The sequence below is a fragment of the Loxodonta africana genome, chromosome 4 (genome assembly GCF_030014295.1).
Source record: "Loxodonta africana isolate mLoxAfr1 chromosome 4, mLoxAfr1.hap2, whole genome shotgun sequence".
Classification (NCBI taxonomy): domain Eukaryota; kingdom Metazoa; phylum Chordata; class Mammalia; order Proboscidea; family Elephantidae; genus Loxodonta; species Loxodonta africana.
The window spans coordinates 77472199-77492617 of record NC_087345.1 but is presented as its reverse complement, the minus strand read 5'-3'; the positions used below and the strand labels follow the sequence as shown (position 1 = coordinate 77492617).

Here is a 20419-nt window from a genome sequence, read left to right as displayed (position 1 = left end):
ACTTCACCAAACGTAACGTCCTTCTCCAGTGATTGACCCCTCCTGATAACGTTTCCAAAATAATGAGTCAGACAATGATCCATCAGGATTCATAAGGTTTTCATTGGCTACTTTTCAGACATAGATGGCCAGGACTTTCTTCCTAGTCTTTCTTTGTCTGGAAGCTCCACTGAAACCTGTCCACCATGGGTGACCCTGCTGATATATGAAATCTTGGTGGCATAGATTTCTAGCATCACAGCAACACTCAAGCCACCACAGTATGGCAAACTGATAGATGGGTGGTGGAAGGGACTACTAGAGATACAGAGATGGGCGCTTGTAACCAAGAAGTTGTGGGAGTTCATACTTGATCTGTTGGCTTTTATTTTCTCTGTCAGTCACAGAGGGTGACTGAGGGTAGTTAGGGAACTTGAGGAGAGGGGAGGATGTTAGAACTTGTGGAGGGGAGAGGAAGATACCAAGAAGTGTCTGAAAAACTTACTGGAGAGGCATTGAGGGTCCTGCTAAAATTGAAATCTATGAATGTAATGGCATCAGTCTATACAGTTAATCCATTTATTTCTCCAGTTCTACTCATTACTGTGATTTCAGGGTCCATTCTGAGTTTTGAATTTTCAGGTTTCTTGTTTCAGGAAGACAATCGTGTGAGGGACTTGAGATTGTTGGTGATTACATTGTTGTTGCTGTGTGCTATCGAGTCAATTCTGACTCATAGCGACCCTATAGGACAGAGTAGAAGTACCCCATAAGGTTTCCTAGGCTGAAATCTTTACGGAAACAGATCCCTAGGTCTTTTTTTCCTGAGGAGCAGCTGGTGGGTTCGAACTGCAGACCTTTCATTTAGCAGTCAAGCGCTTTAACCATTGTACCCATCGGGTATGTACCCAATGTACCATCAGGTACAAGCCATCAGGGCTTCTTGTTGGTGATTATAGGGAAGTAATATTTGTTGAGGATTTACAATGTGCCAGGAATTGTGCTTATTATATTACATTGCCACATTTATTCCTTTCTTTCCTATGAAATATGTGTTATTCCTGTTTTATAAAAAAAAAAAAATCAGGATCTAGTTAAGCAATTTTCCTGAGATGTATTACCAGTATGTAGTAGAACTGAAATTCTAATAAAGATTAACATTGTGACTGAGAAGACAGCATGCTGAGAAGTGGGTAAATAGTTTGGGAGAAGATGTAAGTGTCGAGGGAGTGGAAAAAGTCAAAGAGACTCCAGAACAGGACAGAATGAAATTAAGATTGCATATCAGACAGGAAATTGTATCTGGGAAGTAGAATGTCAATGTTTGAGATTCTATTGGTAGAGGTGTTCATAGTAGCCATGAAGGTCCAGGCTGGGGAGTTGAAAGTAGGTTACTGAAATGGAGGTCATGAATTGTGTGGAAGGCTGGTTGGATGGCAGTACGTAGGTATTGATTTTGAATATTCATTATGGTGGGGATTTAGAATGAAGAGAAATTGACTTGAAAGGAATGACTTGGAGGCTAATGAGTCTCAATATTGAGGATAATATAGTTTAATGAAATGAAATAAAGAAATAATTCTTTGCTTGGAGGTGAAATAGTAATATGTATAAAGGGCACAGAATAGAACTAGGATTATGCTGAGCTTCTGTCTTGGACTTGACATGTGTAGGTATGGAATAAGCGTGTAGTCCAGAAGACTTCATGTAAGTCTGTATGAATATGAGAATGAGAAAGGGGAGTTGTGACTAGAGGGAACAGTTTCTTTGGAGGTTGACAGTGTTAGAAGTGACAGGCGTCATTGGAATTTAATGGCTTCAAATTTGTGAATGGAGCTTTATTTTAAAGTTGTTTTAATGCTTGTATTCCAAATAGTGCCATGACCTGACTTCAACCACATTACTGCCTAGACTAAGTGAGGTGACAGTGTCCAAAGTCCTGTGGATGTTCGAGCTGATAACAGAACTCCTGTTGGTCAGTTCCATGTAAGATTTGGATAAAATTAACAGGACTCGTCCCTCTGGTTTTGTGGCCTTGCTTAAGTATTTTATTTAAAAAATTTTTCTAAATTTGATATAAGTACATATTTCACTTGTTCAAGGCAGTATACTATATTTAATCATTAGTGTTAAGGATTTATATGTTATCTTTTGATTGTTAGGAAGATTACAACTAGATGATGCTAATTTCCATTGTTATATTTAAAAACAACATAGGAGGTCTTTATCGGAGCACTTTGATAACCATAAAACAAAATAAAAAAATTTAAACTGAGTGTATAGATTTACTTGTTTCACGATATATAAAAAAGAAAGTTTGACCTATATAAAATAAAGGAGATACACTATTATTGAGTGGGTCTTCTCATAAAAGTCATGGAAGTTTGTCACTGGGAGTGTATTTACATATCATATAGTCCAGTCACCCAACTACGGCTGATGCAGAGTCATTTCACTAAATATATTTCTTCTAACTGCAGGCAGAGTCCCTGGGTGGTGCAAGTGGTTAACATGCTCAGCTACTAACTGAAAGGTTGGAAGTTTGAGTCCACCCAGATGTGCCTCAAAGAAAGGCCTGGAATCTACTTCCTAAGAAATCAGCCATTGAAAACTCTACGAAACACAGTTCTACTCTCATACACATGGGGTTTCCACAGGTAGGAATCGACTCAATGGCAATTGGTTGGTTAGCTGTATGGTATACTGGAAAGGGTGAGCAAAGATTAACATTAGAATATTGGCTCTACTCTTAAAGCAAAGCACTACTTAAGAGCTCCTTGGTAATCCTATGGAACAGCTCTACTCTGTCCTATAGGGTCTCTATGAGCCAGAATTGACTTGACAGTGATGCCTTTGGTTCTTGGTACCCATAAACTGTGTAGCCTTGAGAACTTACTTGGCTTCTCCAAGCCTAATGCTTCCTTTTCTATAAAATAGGGAAGTTAGTATTATCAAAGGGTGGTTGAAAGGATTGGAGTAACCATTTTACTTTTAGATATATCAGACTATCAGAGATTATATTTGTATTGAACAAAAATACGTCTTTCTGTAGTTCTAACCCATTTGTAGTAGTTCAACCTCCTGAAGCTACATCAGGAAGTTGAAAATCATCTTACAACTAAGTTTCACACTGAGTTCAGTTTTTGATGTTTATGAAGGAACCAGGGCTTTGACAACTCATAATAATGTTTTTTATTTTCCCCAAAGATGACTATTGAATTATCCAACATGTTTTAGGCAAGCCTATCCTAGATTATCCTAGAGTCCTCCAGCCAAAGTCAGACATTAGGAGACCCTCAAGAATGGGTTTATTTTCATATCTCTGCTGTGCTCAGGCATGGGCTGTGAGCCTCCTGCAGCATGTGTAGGCTAGGTGCAAACCTGGCAATGAATTTCAGAGAGCTTGGGCCCTTGGTCCATTATATTCACTCTAGTTGGAGGTCTTCAAAGCTCATTCATATTTGTCTATCTTAATCCTATGTAAAAATAATAAAGCTGAAGGCACTGGTAAATATAAATTTGACTATAGAAGAGATGACAAGTAATAGAAGTTCCTACCTGTGTTTTTCTCTTCATGGATGTCCATACAGTGCTCCCCTGACAGCCACTGCTGCATTCATCATAGAAATGTGGAAAACTGAGCATGGCGACCCATCAATAAGGCAGGCTCATTAAGATATGCCTTTGCCATGCTTTTTAGCTACTTCCCTCCTTATGGGTTAATTTTCAATACCACACTAAATAATTACATTTGTTTTCAGTACCCGTTGATTTCCCTTCACCTCTGACTTCCTCAATTAAGACAGGACATTTTCATCTCCGTAATTAAGATGTGTGAACAAGATTAGCACAGTGAATATTTTTGCTAAAATTCTGAAATCAACACTACTCTTCCTGGCATTGTCTCACATTATTTTAATTCCAAGATGGTATATGTCATTCTCTGAGGTTCTGCTCATGTAACTTCATTGTACTTGTTTAGAGATTTTTGGTCATACTACTTATTGAGGAGTATGGTAGAATTTCTTAAAAGTCCTCTATGAAAATGCTTATATACTGTAGCTTTAAATTCTGGCTTTGTACTTGTATGTAACAAGGCTTTAGAGAATTTGTGTCTTGTGACTTTCAGAAATCACCTTTGGTGGTTGTGTAAACTTCAAACAATGGAATTGTTATTCGATATCTAAAAGCATGACGTGTCTCATGCCTGTCATTTGACAGCACAAAGAATGTTATTTTCCACCTTTGCCGTAATGTCCTCACATCTTTCAACCTTGAGTCAGCTCAGCTGCTTATCAGCTGATGTGATTTTACGTCTTTGTCTTGATCATTAGTTGCTTACTTCAAATTCTGCTTTTTATAGCGTTTGCCACTTGCTTCCAAAACAAACAGAGGCCTTATGCTTTCTGGGCTTGTGAGGAAAGGAAAAAAGATTTAAAAGATTGTCATAGATCAATTTTCAGTTATTTTTGGATTTATTACTAACGCTAAAAACTGTCATAAAGTGTGGAATTGTGATTGAGATATTAATGAATATTTCATTCAGAGAACTTTTTCCCAAGCCCTAATGAGGGTGAGAATGTACTCACATAAGGGGATGATGCTGTTAAGTTAAAGGAAAAAAACTATCCCCTAAAAGAGTAGCATTGTCTGCTGTCTCTCCTGAAAATATTTTAAGTGTGCATTTATATAGCGTTAAATGTTTATTGTAGCTTTAATATAGTTTCTAAAACAGTCCATTATTTTTAGAGAACTTTTATCTATTTTAAGGAGCTCTGGTGGTGCAGTAGTTAAGCACCTGGTTGCTAACCGAAAGGTCGGCAGTTTAAATTCAGCAGCTGCTCCTTGGAAATCGTATAGGGCAGTTCTGCTCCGTCTTGTAGAATCGCTATGAGTCAGAATCAACTTGATGGCAGTGGGTTTGGGGTTTTTTTGTCCCTTTTGTCAAATATATCAATAAAATTGCTTATTTCAGCTGGGGAATTTTTTTATTTTTATCATCGTGTAGGTATTTGGAGGTAATAATCAACTGTATAAAAATGGATCTTATATTTTCCTTTTGTGCATCATATGTTCTTAACTCTTATAAACACCTTTGTCAAAAATATATTTTGATTAAAATTTATGAGTTTATGTTGTGATTAAAATTTATTTATGAGTTAAAAAAAAAATCATGGACCCTGAGTAATACATTTTGGTTGTAACCAAAATTCCTGTCAATTAATTGTGATATGACCTTATGCCATACATAGAACTTATGACACCAGTGAGTATTGAAATAGCCATATCAAATTAGCTACTGGTCCTTTCGAACAGTATGGCCATTTAAATTACCTAATAATGACCAATAAAATTACAAAATTAAAAATATCAAATTTTTTTACCTGAAAATTGGATACGAGGTTATACATTAATTTAGTCTTTCAGAGTCTTAGAGGTTCCTGATTCTTTGCTTTCCCTTCTTATTTGTGCTGGTTTTCAGTGTAATGGATCAAGAATTTCCCTTCACTTACGGAATTTTCTAGAATAATACAATATAGACTATGTTTTTGATATCGATTTTATATTAAGGGAATTACAACACGAGTTGTTTTCTTCAATAAATAAAGTCTTTGTAAAACCTACCTGTGATTTAGCATTCATGTTTCAGAAGGTCATAAGTATTAACTTTTGTTCTAGGTAAAAGTTATTTGGAAGGTCAAAAGACATGTGAAAGCACGCAGAAGACATTTGATTTCATTTTAACTACCCTTCTTTTTTTCTTACTTAAAATATATCTTTATTTGATAGACATGGTCATATTAACTGTCAAATTATGCTTCAATTTTTTACATATTGACCTACAAACATACCTTTTAAGATCTATTCCTGGAACTTAAAAAAAAAAAATTAAAAGCACTCATTAAAGTGAATGAGAAAACTTTTACTGCCCTATTTTGACAGAATGAAAAAGCAACTACAAATGAAAATGATCTCTGATGTTCTAATATTCTCAAGAAAAATCAGAGAATTTCTAAAGGAAAATCAGTGAATTTTTATTTTACATGAGTCAAAATATGAGGGGCTTGGCTTTGTAGGCTTGGGGTAAGGAAGGTAATGAAACAGACAAAAGTGAATTATAACGAATAATACCAATATATCCTCAAACCTAAAAATGAAATAGATTTAAAATTATGTATTTCAGTAATAGTCACTGAAGCAAGAAAGAAAGTTAATTGTAGTAAGACGTTATGGCCTTTTACTCTTTAAATAAATTTAACTTACTCTATGTGGTCTAATAATATTTTGTAAAATGTCTATTTTGATTCCAAATTAAAATGATTTCATTTATCATGACAAGGAGTTTCTTCACGTGTAGAACTGATAAGTTTTTTTTTCCTTTTGTGATATTTACTAAATTGTGGAAAATAGTCTGCTTATAAAAAAGAGGAAGACCTTCAGTGATGTGCCTCAACACAGTGGCTGCAACAATGGGCTCAAGCATAGCAACAATTGTGAGGATGGCCTAGGACTGGGCAGTGTTTCGTTCTGTCGTGCATAGGGTTGCTATGAGTCGGAAATGACTCAACGGCACCTAACAACAACAACACACGTGCTTATAGGTTTGAATCTTACAAAGTAAGCAGATGGACTGTCAATCTAAAATTTCTTTCATTTCAGATGTCTGGTAAAGTCAAGTAATATTATGAGTGCTACCCAGATGACCTCTGTCTTCATCTCTAAGGAAACCCTGGTGGCATAGTGGTTAAGTACTACAGCTGCTAACCAAGAGGTCAGCAATTTGAATCCGCCAGGCGCTCCTTGGAAACTTTGGGGCAGTTCTACCCTGTCCTGTAGGGTCACTATGAGTCAGAATTGACTTGATGACAGTGGTTTTGTTTTTTTTTCGGTTTTCATCTCTAAGGAGTTTTTGCCCATGTCAACCATATTTAAATAATCTTTGCACTACGCTATGCTACTGCCAAACAATCTGATTTTTTTTTTGATCATATTTATTCAAGACATTAAACCATGTTTGGCTCAATAATGAGAGAAATATCAGGACTTGTGTACTTAAATAAGTTTCGTATTTTTCAAGCAGGGAATTAATATTTATTCAAGGTCTATATGAAGTATTTTTCACTTTCTTCAGCGGCAACTAATAATAATTGTCATTATTGTTATTGTTATTATTATTGTTGCCTAACACTTTGCTAGGCAGTTTGAAAATATTAACTGACTTAATTTAATAGTCACATGTTTAGGGCAAATACCACTTCCTTCCTCCCGTTTCTTTTTTGTGAAGAGAATTGAATGGAGAAAAAAGCAACTTGTTTCAAGGTTTATATAATCAAAGGACATCCAAGAATTGAGAGTCAAATTTTGATTATGTCCTTAGAATGTCTTTGATTTATTGCTGCGCTGGACCTTAGACATCTTACTGAAATGTTTAATTTCTTAATTAATTAATTTCATGTAAATAGAGTTTTAATACATCTATGTACAAATTTCTGGGTGTTACTTTCTAAATACACACACACACGCACACTACACTTATACATTACCCCTCTAAAAGCAGAGGGGAAAAAACACCAAAAGTTAAAAACAGCTAATTTTTTTGAAATTCCAAAGACCCTAGATTGAAATAAATCTCCTTGATATGTTTTGATGGAACTCCATTGTACTTTGAGAAATTTGACTTAGAACAGAACAGTATTCACAAATAAAGTCAGGTGCCAGAGTAAAGACATAGGAGTTAGTATTAATGTGAATTAATTTAACTCAACGATCTCAGTGTCTAGAGGGGGTCTTTAAATAAAATCTTGGAGATTTAGAGAAGGTGAGCCTGGCAATCTCAGCCAGTGCAGTAGAAACTACAGGCCATTAAGTCTTTTAGATGCGGAATAGGATACTTTTCATTTTTTAAAACAAACATCTCAATATTTAGATGGTGCTGTATTCTTGGATTCTTCTAGGAGTCAATGTGATGCTTTCCAGGGAAACTTTAGATGTGGGAATCTTGGAAACTCTAGGACTCTTTGTGCCAGCAGAGCTACTTCGTGAGTACCCTTGCTGTGCAATAATTCTTACTTTCTGTCTGGTTATTCCAATTCATGCTGTTTGTGAACTGGTGGATCTTAATTTGAACGGCAGTATTGACTTTGCTGGTGTTTAAATTACTTTTCAAAAAGAGAAATGATCTTAAGGTTGGAATTCTTAGCTTCTAGTCCTTCCCTGAATCCATATACTGTGTGGTGTTGGTTAAGAGATTAAGCTTCAATTTTTATGTATATAAAATTGAACTGAATAAAAGGCTTTCCTTCTTCAAAAATATAGTACAAAGTTAATAGATGATAAACTTCGAAGTAGTTTGAAATGAAATAATAGAATTTTATTGTTATTATTAAATGGTTAAGCACATGGCTGCTAACTGAAAGGTTGGTAGTTTGAATCCACCCAGAGTCACTCAGAAGAAAGGCCTGGCAATCTACTTCTGAAAGATCTCAGCCATTGAAAACCCTATGGAAAGAAGTTCTATTTTGAAGTGCATGGGGTCGCCATGAGTTAGAATCAACTTGATGGCAACTGGTTTGGATTTTTTGGTTTATTATTACTAATGTGAATGCTGGTTTTAAAATAATAAGTACTTTTAATTGTTTATCTTCGTCATTGGTACCCTTTTAAAAAATAACTGTATTTTGAACAAATATTATCGTATTGGACTTTCTCATAACCATATTTTATTTGTATAGGGCTTTATCGCTTACAAAGACTTTCCATACTCATGATTTTAATGTAATTCGATCCTCAGTACCATTTGGGGCATAAAGCAGGTCAGATATTATTATCCCCGCTGTGTAGATGAGGAAACAGATGCTCTGCATGGTAAATACCTTGCACAGACTGTAAAATTTGAAATTAGATTTTCTGAAAATCAGTCCATGCCCTTTTCAGAAACTATGTTCAATTGGTCAAATTTTCTTTTCTGCCTTTGGATTGCTACATTTTAATTATTTTAAAAGAATAGTGTGTTAAATTCACAAAATTGTATCAACTGTTTGCCATGTACAATTCCTGGTTGTAATCTGTCTTCTACCTCAAATTCAAGAACAAATTTTAATATGTTCATGTGGTAGGCAGAATAATGTCCCCTGAAAGATGTCCACATCCTAATCCCTGGAACCCGTCAATATGTTATGTTCTCTGGCAAGGGGAAATTAGTGTTGCAAATAGAAGAATTCAGGTTGTTGGTCAGCTGATTCTGAAGTTATTCTTGATTATTTGGGTGGGCTCAATGTAATCACAGCGATTCTTATAAGTGAAAGAAAGATGGCAGGCAGCATGAAGAGGACTCAGCCTGACCTTGATGGTTTTGAAAATGGAGGAATGCAGCCACAACCAAGGAATGCAGGTGTCCTTTAGAAACTGGAAAAGTCCAGGATATGGATTCTACCCTGCTGACACCTTGATTTTAGTCCCAGAAGAGCCTGTATCAGACATCTGACTTCTAGAAGTTTAAGATAACACATTTGCATTGTTTTAGTCCACTCCGTTTGTGGTATTTGTCACAGCAGCAATAAGAAACGAATAGAGTTCAACACTGTAAGATTATGGGAAGCCTGAGAGCAGAGAGGTTTACAATGGGAAGTCATTAGATCAATCACCGGGTATTTGACCCTTCGTTAATTTTCTTCTTTCTTAGTATGTTGAAGCCCTGGTGGTGCAGTGGTTGAGAGGTCAGGCTGCTAACCAAAAGGTGAGCACTTCGAATCCACCAGCCACTCTTTGGAAACCTTGTGGAACATTTCTACTCTGTCTTATAGAGTCACTATGAGTCGGAGTTGACTTAACTTGGTGGCAGGAAGTTTGGTTCTTAGTATGAGAGTTGAGCTAGTTTGTAATATGTCATGTGTTTCCTTTTGGATAATGGTTTGGTAAGGGAGTAAGCTTACCCCTACCTATTCCTTTTTAGTTAAGAGTACAGATTATGGATCCTGAGTGTTTGGGTTTAAATTCTGACTCTGATGCTTCCTAATTATAATCTATCTGAACATCTGTTTTCTCAACTCTAAATTGAGTTCAGTAAAAGTATCTTCTTCACAGGGCTATTGTGAGAAGTAACTGAGTTAATCTATGTTGAATGCTGTGAACAGTATCTGCCATACAGTAGGGGGTATGTGAGTGTCAGCCATTGTTTTTATTATTAGTTTTGTTTTTTAAATACTGTTTCATGGAAAGTCCCTGGGTGATGCAAATGATGAACTGCTTGTCAGCTAACTGAAAGATGGGTGGTTCAAGTCCACTCAGAGGTGCCTTGGAAGAAAGGCCTGGTGATTTAATGAAAAGTCAGCCATTGAGAGCCCCATGGAACGCAGTTCTGTCTTGACACACATGGAGTCGTCATGAGTTGGAACTGACTTGACAGCAACTGGTTACTGGGTTTATGTTCTGCAAATTCATGCTGTTTTTTTAAAGCTCTAGATAGGAGAGTATCCAGAACTTTGGGGTAAAGACTGATGTTATTATTTTTTTTAGTTGCCATCAAGTCAGCTTTGACTCATGGCGATCTTATGTATAACAAATGAAACGTTACCTGGTCCTGCACCGTCTTCACGATCACTGGCATATTTGAATCTTTCGTTGCAGCTGTTGTGTCATCTGTCTCATCGAGGGTTTCCCTTTTTTTTTTACTGACCCTCAAGTTTACCAAACAAGATGTCCCTTTCTAGCAGTTGGTCTTTCCTGATGACATATTTGAAGTAAGTGAGCTGAGGTCTCACCATCCTTGCTTCTAAGGAGCATTCTGGTTGTATTTCTTCTAGAATGATTTGTTTCTTCTTCTGGCAGTCCATGACGTAGCCAGTATTCTTCACCAATACCACAGTTCGAATACATCAATTTTTCTTTTTTTATTAATTGTCCCCAAATTAATTGACCAGCTATTGCATATTTATTAGGCAATTGAAAAGACCGTGGCTTGGTCAGGCACACCTTAGTCATCAAAGTTACACCTTTGCTTTTTAAAACTTTAAAGAGGTTTTTACAGCAGGTTTGCCCAATTCAGTAGTTCATTTGATTCCTTCACTGATGCTTCCATGGATGTTGATTATTAATCCAAGTAGAATGTACACATTCATGACTTCAATTTATTCTTCATTATCATGATGTTGTTTATTGGTCCATTTGTGAGGATTTTTGTTTTTTTCACATTCAGGTGTAACCCATATTGAAAGCTATAGTCTTTGACCTTCATCAGTGTTTCAGGTTGTCTTCATTTTCGACAAGTAAGGTTGTGTCATCTACGTATAGCAAGTCTTCCTCTTATCCTGATGCCATGTTCTTCTTCATGTAGTCCAGCTTCTTGGATTGTTTGTTCAGCCTACAGACTGAATAAGTAAGGTGAGAGGATACAACTCTGCCACACCCTTTTTCTAATTTTGAATTACGCAGCATCCCCTTGTTCTGTTCAGACGACTGCCTCTTGATCCTGTGTTTTGCACGAGCACAATAAAATATTCTGGAATTTTTTGGTAACGTTATCCATAATTTGTTATCCACTTGCACCTAAATTCTGTCAGTTTCATAAGTTGTAATTTAACTTTTTTTTTTTAAATATGTTTTGCTCTTTTTAATAACTCTTTGGCCTCATTATCACAGATATACAGATGGAGTAAATTTTGCATCTTCTACAATAACTCACTTCCTTCAATTCACATGTAATTCTGTTTTAGCTATTTTGTATTGTGAGTCTTTGTTATTATTAGTTGCTGTCAAGTCGATTCCAACTCATGGCAACCTCATATGTGCAGAGTAGAACTGTTCCATGATGTTTTTTAGAAGCAGATCGCCAGGCCTGTCTTTTGAGGTGCCTCTGAGTGTGTTCGAACTGCCAACCTTTCAGTTAGGAGTCCAGTGCTTAACTCTTCGTACCACCCAGGGAACCTGTGAATCTTTAGGGTTGTTTTATTGTTGCTGCTTAAGTATGCAGATTTCTTGGTGTCAGGAAGAGTATGTAGTACTCTATAAAAAGAGGTCCTTGATATAAGAAATCGTTGAAAGTGATGAAAACCTAGTCTGAACATTGAATTTTCAGATATTCTGTTAAGAGAGGAGTCTCATAAGTGGATGGCTAGAAATTGCTACTTTTGTCAATGTGACATTCTTTTTGGCTTGTGTGCTGGTGTGTCTTCTTTAGATCTGGGGGGAGGATATATTTGGTGAGCCCTTTTAAACTTTGACCACGATAGTTATATTCCAAAGCACAATATATTAATTAAATTGACCAGCTTATATTACACACTGCCCAATGCCAATAGAAAATGAAGTCCACTGAAGGCTTTCCTAGTCCATTGGAGGAAGATGATCCTTGACCTTAAGTGGCAAAGATTCTGGTAGTGGAGATAGGCAGGTGTGTAAGACCTATTTACTCCTCCTAGCTACTCACACACAAGGACCGGTAGCAGCATGCCATAACTTATACACAGTTTCTAATCACGCACTGATCTTACGAAACAGCTTGTTTGTGCCTGTCTTTTTGACTCTCGAGGTTTTTCTCTTGTAGAAGAAAAAAACAAATAGACCCACAAAAACAAACAAACAAAAAAGTTCTTTACACAGATATCTGAAATACAAGGGCTACTACCCATTAAAACTGGATACTTCAAAACTGTAATCACAGGCCTATTGGCTCTGTGGTTAATATGCAGACAACCACTACTCACATTGTGTTCCTTTACTTAAGTGAGGTTTCTGTTTTCCCTCAAACACAGATGGCCTCTAAGTGGGCCCTTCAGGGACTTCCGTCAACTTGAATTTCACTACCCCACTCCTCCCACACTTTGCTGATCGGCTGCCTTGCCCTGGATACAGTTAAAAATCATGGAAAATTAGGAGTGGTTTTCCCCAAAGAACTTAACTGTATGGAAATATATGGATCTTTGGGTGGCCTCAGAGAATCCTTTGAACACTGAACCTACAAAGAATCTTGATCTTTTTTGCCTCTGATTTGACTTTAAATCAGCATTTGACGGAGGAGTAGCAAGGAAAAAAAAAAAAAAAGAACTACTTAAAAAAGTCAATGAAATGAGTTAGTGGAAGATTTCAAGTACATTAAGTACCAAATACCTTTCACATCTTCTTTACCTCTCTATGCCTTCCTGCCTTGAAACCATACCAAGAAATCAGTAAGGAGTTAAGCTGAGCATACTCAACAATACTTTCCCTATTAAAAACTCACAAACCCACTAACTGTGAGTTGATGTCAAGGCTAGTGATCAAATAATTAGGCTTTTTCTTTCAGGCTGAATTGGCCAGATTTATATATTATTGACAGTATCTTAAACCTCGGAAACATTCCAAACTAATTTTGAACTTCTCCATTTGTGTTAAGCTCCACAAATGATGAATTCAGAGTTCCTCTTACCGGCAAAAATTAGTCACATTTGCTAATGTGTCCATGGAAAATCTGATTAATAATGAGCGTACTGGTTTGGGGAGTCACTAGGTGGTACAACAGTTAAGCGCTTGACTATTAACTGAAAGGTTGGTGGTTCGAACCCACTCAGAGGTGCCTTGGAAGACAGGCCTGGTGATCTGCTTCTGAAAGGTCATAGCCTTGAAAACCCTCTGCACACATGGCGGCACCATGAGTTGGAACTGAGTTGACGGCAACTAACAACAACAGTATATTGGCTTTATATACAGGGGGATGTTTCTGTGGTATTGGCTTGGATTTGGATATAACCAAATTTAATATTGCCTAATTTTAACAACCTTAAGATGTTATGGCAGATGCCTACAGTAGGTAGTTTTATGATTTTGGCTTTTACTTTTAGTTTAAAGAGCTACGGCTGCTAACCAAAAAGGTTGGCAGTTTCAGTGCACCAGGTGCTCCTTGGAAACCCTATGAGGCAGTTCTACTCTGACCTATAGGGTCACTATGAGTCAGAATTGACTCAGCGGCAATGGGTTAATGGGTTTATGCAAGTGTACGTGCTGATGAGTTATATTATACAAGGTTCTGCACTATATGACATCTCTTATAATACGTTATTCTTCTATTTTAGCTTTAATAAAAGCCCGATTTAAGTATATATGAATCCATTTTTCACCCTGGAAAAGTGAGTATTTGAGAAAAGAGAACATACCTTATCTACCCTGGCACCCCTACTATTCATAGTGTAATGGCTTTTGTTTGCTAGGTGCTCACTAAATGTTGGTTAGGTTAATTAATTAAGTACAGGGAATAAAATATATTCAGATAGGCTCTTTGACCCATCCATTTAATTCTTAAAACTGATGTTGAACTGAAGAATGTGGCTTGTGTATATGGTCAATTGGAATTACTAATTTGAACTTATCCTCACAACTCATGCTTCCCATTGGAGGCATAGAACTTGCCCTAGTAAAATTACCACATGGTATGGAATTCACCCCCTTTGTAGGAAGGTACATCTGGAAAAGAGAGACCCTAGAAATGGCTGCAACAAGCTTGCCTAGTTTTTTCTTCTAAATTCACCAATCAGACGCGGAATGAAAAGAAGTGTTGTTTTCATAGAGGTGTCTCCATTAGGAAATAGGAAGCCAGTAGATAGATGAGAAACTTGATGCTCAGAGATATTAGATAATTTGTTTGACTTAAGGAGTAGAGTGTAGATCTGAACTCAAGCCTTCTAACCCTACATCTAATACTATTCTTAGCAAAGAATCATTTGAATAGGGTAAGGAAGGGTAGTAAGAAGTTATGCTATACCATGATAAGAAATAGCTGGTTCCTCAAGGGGACGAAGCCTAGTTAGGAGTCTGGGACCTGTCACAGGGTCAGACAAGGGTGAAGGAAGTCCGTCTTTTCTATCTGCTGCTGAAGAGGACTTCAAGAAAGTCTAGTCCACATAGTGGAGCTGGAGAGAGAATAAAATAAACTGAAGCCGTAAGGACTTTACCAAGTCCCAGGGAATTGTTATGAAACTATCTTTATCATGTGAGTTTACATGAATTTTCTTATTTTTATTCCATGACGTTGGCATGAGAAGGTTGTATATTTTCATTTAAAATAATATAGTGTTCATTAAACTTTACTTAATATATAAACTTGTTTTGAGCTGTGTAAGAAATCTTACCCTTATTGAAATACGACTGATCCAGTAGATTTAATGCTGCCTTAAAGTCTGCTTCCCCTCAACTCGTTAATGTCTAATGCCTTTGCAGTAGTTTTAAAATAGGGAGACGTAATGGCTTCTTATTTTACAAACGGCAGTGAAAAGCAAAACACATTAAAACACCTATACTGTCTTGGAAGACGTACAACCAGACTTCTCCTTAGAGGCAAGGATGGTGAGACTGTGTCTGACATACTTTGGACATGTGGTCTGGAGGAATCAGTCCCTGGAGAAGGACATTGTTTTTGGTAAAGTAGAGGGTCAGTGAAAAAGAGGAAGACTCTCAAGGAGATGGATTGACACAGTGGCTGCAACAATGAGCTTAAGCATAACAACGATTGTGCAGGTGGTGCAGGACCAGGCAGTGTTTTGTTCTGTTGTACATAGGGGTCGCTGTGAGTTGGAACCAACTCGCTGGCACCTAACAATGACAAAACAAGTATTATTGGCTCTAGCAGTAGATAGAAGCTAAGTACTTGATTATAGTATCATTTTATAATATATCCCCTGGAATTCCTCTGTGTGTGTGTGTGTGGTGTGTGTGTGTGTGTGTGTGTATGTGCTGAGGAGCAGGTACTTGAGGTGGGCAGGTGTTGTAAAGGGGAGATGGGGAGTTAATGGTCAATGTTGACTAGCAGTGTGCAATAGTCGGAGCTTGTATTAGCTATAAAATTTAATTTAGGCAAATGTATTGAGACTTCACTGAAGTGGAGAGATTTGATGCTGAGGTGACAATTGGGAGGCTGCAAACTTTATTGAAGTTAAATGGTGGCAGTGAGGATGACGTAAAGGAGATAGTGTCCTTTTAGAAGTAATGTGTACAAGGATTGGCAACTTTGACAGTAGATTGGGGGGTGGGGGAGACATTATTGCTGACTCTGAGACTTTAAGCTGAATCACTGGCACAATTTTGGTGCATTTAACAGAAAGCTGTGAGGCCACACTGCACGCTGAGGGTGATGGCAGGGAACCAAGTGGAATCAAAGATTCTGAGCTACAGGGTATTTTTTAAAGCACTCTCACTAATCGTGTTCACTGTATTGGCGCAACATAGTAGGATTGTCCAGTGACTGGGTAACAGCCAAATAAGGAAGAGTCTTAAATGTTCCGTGGGTTCAAATCACTCTTTCAATAATGCTTTTCCACTAGGGAGCCGCTGTTGTCAGCAAGAAGGGGCATCTGTTGAAATGTGGAAAACGTGTCCATTTTGTCTTTAGGACTATCCTCCACCCATTATATTTTCCTGTGATGTATTGAAATGTTGAAGGCATTATTCTAGGGAGGCAAATTTGACTGGAAACTTTTTTTTTATGATTATCAAAATTAAAAAAGAAAAAGATCATTTTTACATTAGGGCTCTGAGGGAAAATTAACTCAGAATAAACCTGGGTGGTTTTCTTCTGTTATATGCTGATTTTTAATGCCATTAAAATTCTAGAATTTCCACAGTACTAGGACCATGATCAGTGCTGCTCAGTGAATGGTAAGATTAGGGTACTCTTTCTAGGATAGAAAAATAAATAAATAAATTTTATCCAAATGAGAAAAGCATGCATTAGGAGACTCCCATCGTGTTTGTGAGGCGTTTGATGTTTGTGACTCTTGACAAGTTCACTACTGCTGGCCATCAAAAATAGATGCCTGAGAATTTATTCTTCAGGATTCCTTGCACCTTGAAGATGAAAAACATGGATTTTCCACAATTAGTTCAATTTTTATTTCTTAGTTATAATTTGAAAAAACATCAAAATCTCACAAGGGATATGTGCAAATGCTGCATGGAATTTGGGAATAATACTATAAACAAATCCATTGCCAAGATCTTATTGTCATGTTACAAACTCAGAATTAATAACCTGTACCAAGACCATATATGCTATTCATCAAGATTTTCTCCTGAGACTCTGTTTCTTCTCTCCTTTCCCCACATTATTGAAGAATTTTAGAAACTATAATTAAAAGAAAAAAAAAAGGTCTTGCAGTATTTTATTTTTAGAAGTACCCTTGAGAATTTGTAACCTTGGCAAAGGTTAGTCACCTTCAACCATTTTCTCTCCAGGGCTCATGGAAACTTCTGATGAGTAGGTTTGTTTTGCATTTGTCTCTTCTTTACTCAAAGGACTAGCAAACCCAACTGTCTATGTTTTCTCACATCTGACAGAAATCATTGTGAAAGTTTTTATGTCATTGCTCAACTTTAATAACATGATTTCTCTGTGCTTTGTCTAAGATGTTTTCCTTGCCACAAAAATGAATCAAATTGTTGCAGGTGGCAGATTATGTGATTATGTAGTGCCAGAGGTTACATGTGAAGGTCAATTGGTTATATTTGCCATTTTTCCTACTTTGGCAAGTATTAAGCTATCTATCATTCACTGTTTAGGTTAATTTGAAATTTTTGTACAGAATTGTTAAAAATGTGTATTAAACCAACACCAAACCTGTTGCTGTCAACTGGATCCCAACTCATATTGACCCTATAAGGACAGAGTAAAACTGCACCATAGTCTTTCCAAGGCTGTAATCTTTACAGAAGCAGAGTGGTTTGTGGGTTTGAACCCACTGACCTTTTGGTTAGCAGCCGGGTGCTTAACCATTGTGCCAACATGGCTCCTTTATAATAGTTTAGTAGGAAAAATATTTTATGTGAAGAAAAATAAATTGTACATTTATAAAACAAATATATGAGTCATAATTTGAACTTTAAAACTTTTCTAATAGGCTCTGTAAACTTAATAGACCAGAATTTCTCTCAATTTAGGTAACATTTTTTAAGGATTTAATATTATAATGACTGTAGCCAAAATCATACAAAAGAAGTACAAAATACATTATCAACACTCCTGCCAACTTTAATAAAGATATATCTTATGTTATCAAGTTGCATTTCTGTTAACATAATTTTTACATATCAAGTCTATATATATATCTTTTCATTTCTCTTTTTAATTCACCTTAGAATGTTTTTTAATAATCCTAAATAAAGCGTATTTATTAAATATATGAAAGCTTTCTAAATTTGGCATTCTTGGAATAACTAATACCACATTTTACTTAATAAAGTTAATATTAATTTCTTTGCATAAAATTGTCTTATTGTAATGTTTTTAATGTATTTATGTATAATGTATATAAAATGTATTTGACAGGGAAATTTTATTCCTCCACCTTTTTTAAAAACAGACATTACTTTCAGGAGTATATACAGAGTAGAAAATCAAGTTATTATTCATTAATCATTTATATTATATCAGGTAATTTTACTCTAAATTAATATATTGAACACTTACTAGCAATTAAGAGCTATGCTAAACATTGGGACAACAGTGTACTTGAAGAGTTCTCAGTAAAAATATGGCAAGATGTGGAATCATCTTGCAGTTTGGCCTTTGTTCTTGATTCCTTCGAGCCGGACCACACTTGAGGCTGCTCCGTCGGGGCTGACCAGACCAAGAGGGAACACATGGGGGCCCAGTGTAGACCAGGCCTCAGGAGGCATGATGTAATCCATCATGGTGAGGTGGTACGGCTGATAAACGCCCTGAAGCCTGAGGCTCAGAGGAGGTTTCCTGGTTGCTGACCATGCATGGGAGATGGTAGTGTGTCACTTTTTAGGACATGGAAGCCACACACGGGCACCCCTCCCGGACCTTACCCTATACATCTCTGTTTGAACCCTTTTTTGGTTGTAATAAATCTGCAGCTGTAAGTATGTTGTACTCTCCATGAATTCTTTCAGCTGTTTTCCAACAAATTGATGAATGTTTGGGGGCGGTGAGAGCCAGCAGGGGCTGGAGGCTGCCTATTTGGCAGTTTGAAAGAAGGTGTCCTTCTAATGTGTGAGCTCTAACCTATCTCTGTGTGGCTAGAGAGAAGGGCTGTATGGACAGCTGATCAGAAAAAAGTGTCTGCTTAACTTATGAGCTCTGACCTAGCTTTGAGTTCCTAGGGTCAAAGAGAGAATGCTTCTTGGGTGGCTGACGATGGAATGGAGAAGTGGAAAGGTGAGCGCTGGATCTCTCTCCACACTTTGGAAATAGAATTCATGCTGATCCCTACTACACTGTTAGCAATGAAGATGGGATTTATCCGCCTTGCTCAGTGCAGATGCCATCTGCTTTCAATTGCCAGATGTGTGCTATACAATTGTAAAATTCATAGTATAATTTGTTCAGTGTGTTGAAACCTCAGTATATGCCTAATTTTGTATTAGGTAAAATTTCTTTCTGCTTTTATTTTTGAACTTAAGGTATTAATAGAAGAGATAGAAAAATACCACATAACTTATTTTGTGAAACATTTAATTGAAAATTTCTGGAGGTCTTTTACGTTATTAACCTGGTTTTAGTAACTGCTGTGTACATTTTGGTTAAGAGCTCGGCTGCTAACCAAAAGGTTGGCAGTTGGAATCCACTAGCTGTTCCTTGAAAACCCAATGGGGCAGTTTTACTGTGTCCTGTAGGGTTGCTATGGGTGGGAATTGACTGGATGGCAATGGGTTTTTTTGTTGTTTGTTGGTTAGTTTATGTACCTTTAGAAATACAGACTATTAACATTGCTGGAAGCATACTTTATAACTGACCCTTGTTTAGTGCTTATGTTGAAATACTTGTATCTTTCACGTGAGAATTCAAATGCTCCTCACGCACTGACCATGGAGAGGCTGGGCTGCCTTCCAGTGATGAGGAACCTGTCCTTGGGTCCAGATAAACTGGGGTTGAATTCCGGGCCCCAGTATTTACCAGCTGTGTGGCCTTATGCAAATAATCAAGGCTCTGAGCCTCAGTGGTTTTGTACTGAAAACATGGATTATGATGCTTATCTTATACGGTTTATAGAGTGAGATTAAAAAAGAAAAAACAGAAACAATTGCCATTGAGTCAGTTCTGACTCTTGGGAGTTCCTGGGTGGTATAAATGGGTAAGCACTCCACTGTAGGCTGAAAAGTTGGTGGTTCGAACCAAACCTAGAGGCACCTCAGAAGAAAGGCCTGGTATCTGCTTTGGAAGGACCACAGCCTTGAAAACCCTATGCAGTACAGTTCTACTCTGATACATATGGCTTCACCATGAAAGAATATAGTTTGCTATGTGCCTACCTCACATGAGTAGCATTCAATAATGATAGCTCTTCATTTCTCCAAAGGTTATTCTGTTTTCTTCATACACAAAGGCGGTAACGCTGATCCACCATCAGATTCACCATCACACTTTAAGTTGGGGGGACATGTATATACAGAATGACTGGCAGTATTAGGAGCAGAGTGTGTAAGCAGGCAACAAAATGAAACTAACCCCAAAGAA

At 37.1% G+C, this 20419-nt stretch overlaps 1 protein-coding gene across 36 annotated transcripts in view; it reads left to right on the top strand.

The window, feature by feature from the left end:
- SLC16A7 (solute carrier family 16 member 7) overlaps nt 1-20419 on the top strand; it is a 220207-nt gene that overhangs the window by 63292 nt on the left and 136496 nt on the right. For 8 of the 36 annotated variants that reach the window (XM_023558311.2, XM_023558278.2, XM_023558235.2 and 5 more), the window contains exons 2-3: nt 6640-6751; nt 7935-8018. The exons of 11 other annotated variants lie outside the window; for them this stretch is intronic. The gene's annotated coding sequence lies outside the window, so the exon portion shown is untranslated. Of the gene's footprint in view, nt 1-6639; nt 6752-7934; nt 8019-17175; nt 19121-20419 lie in introns of those variants that run through there. 17 more of the 36 variants (XM_023558268.2, XM_023558244.2, XM_064283954.1 and 14 more) reach the window with 7 other exon arrangements.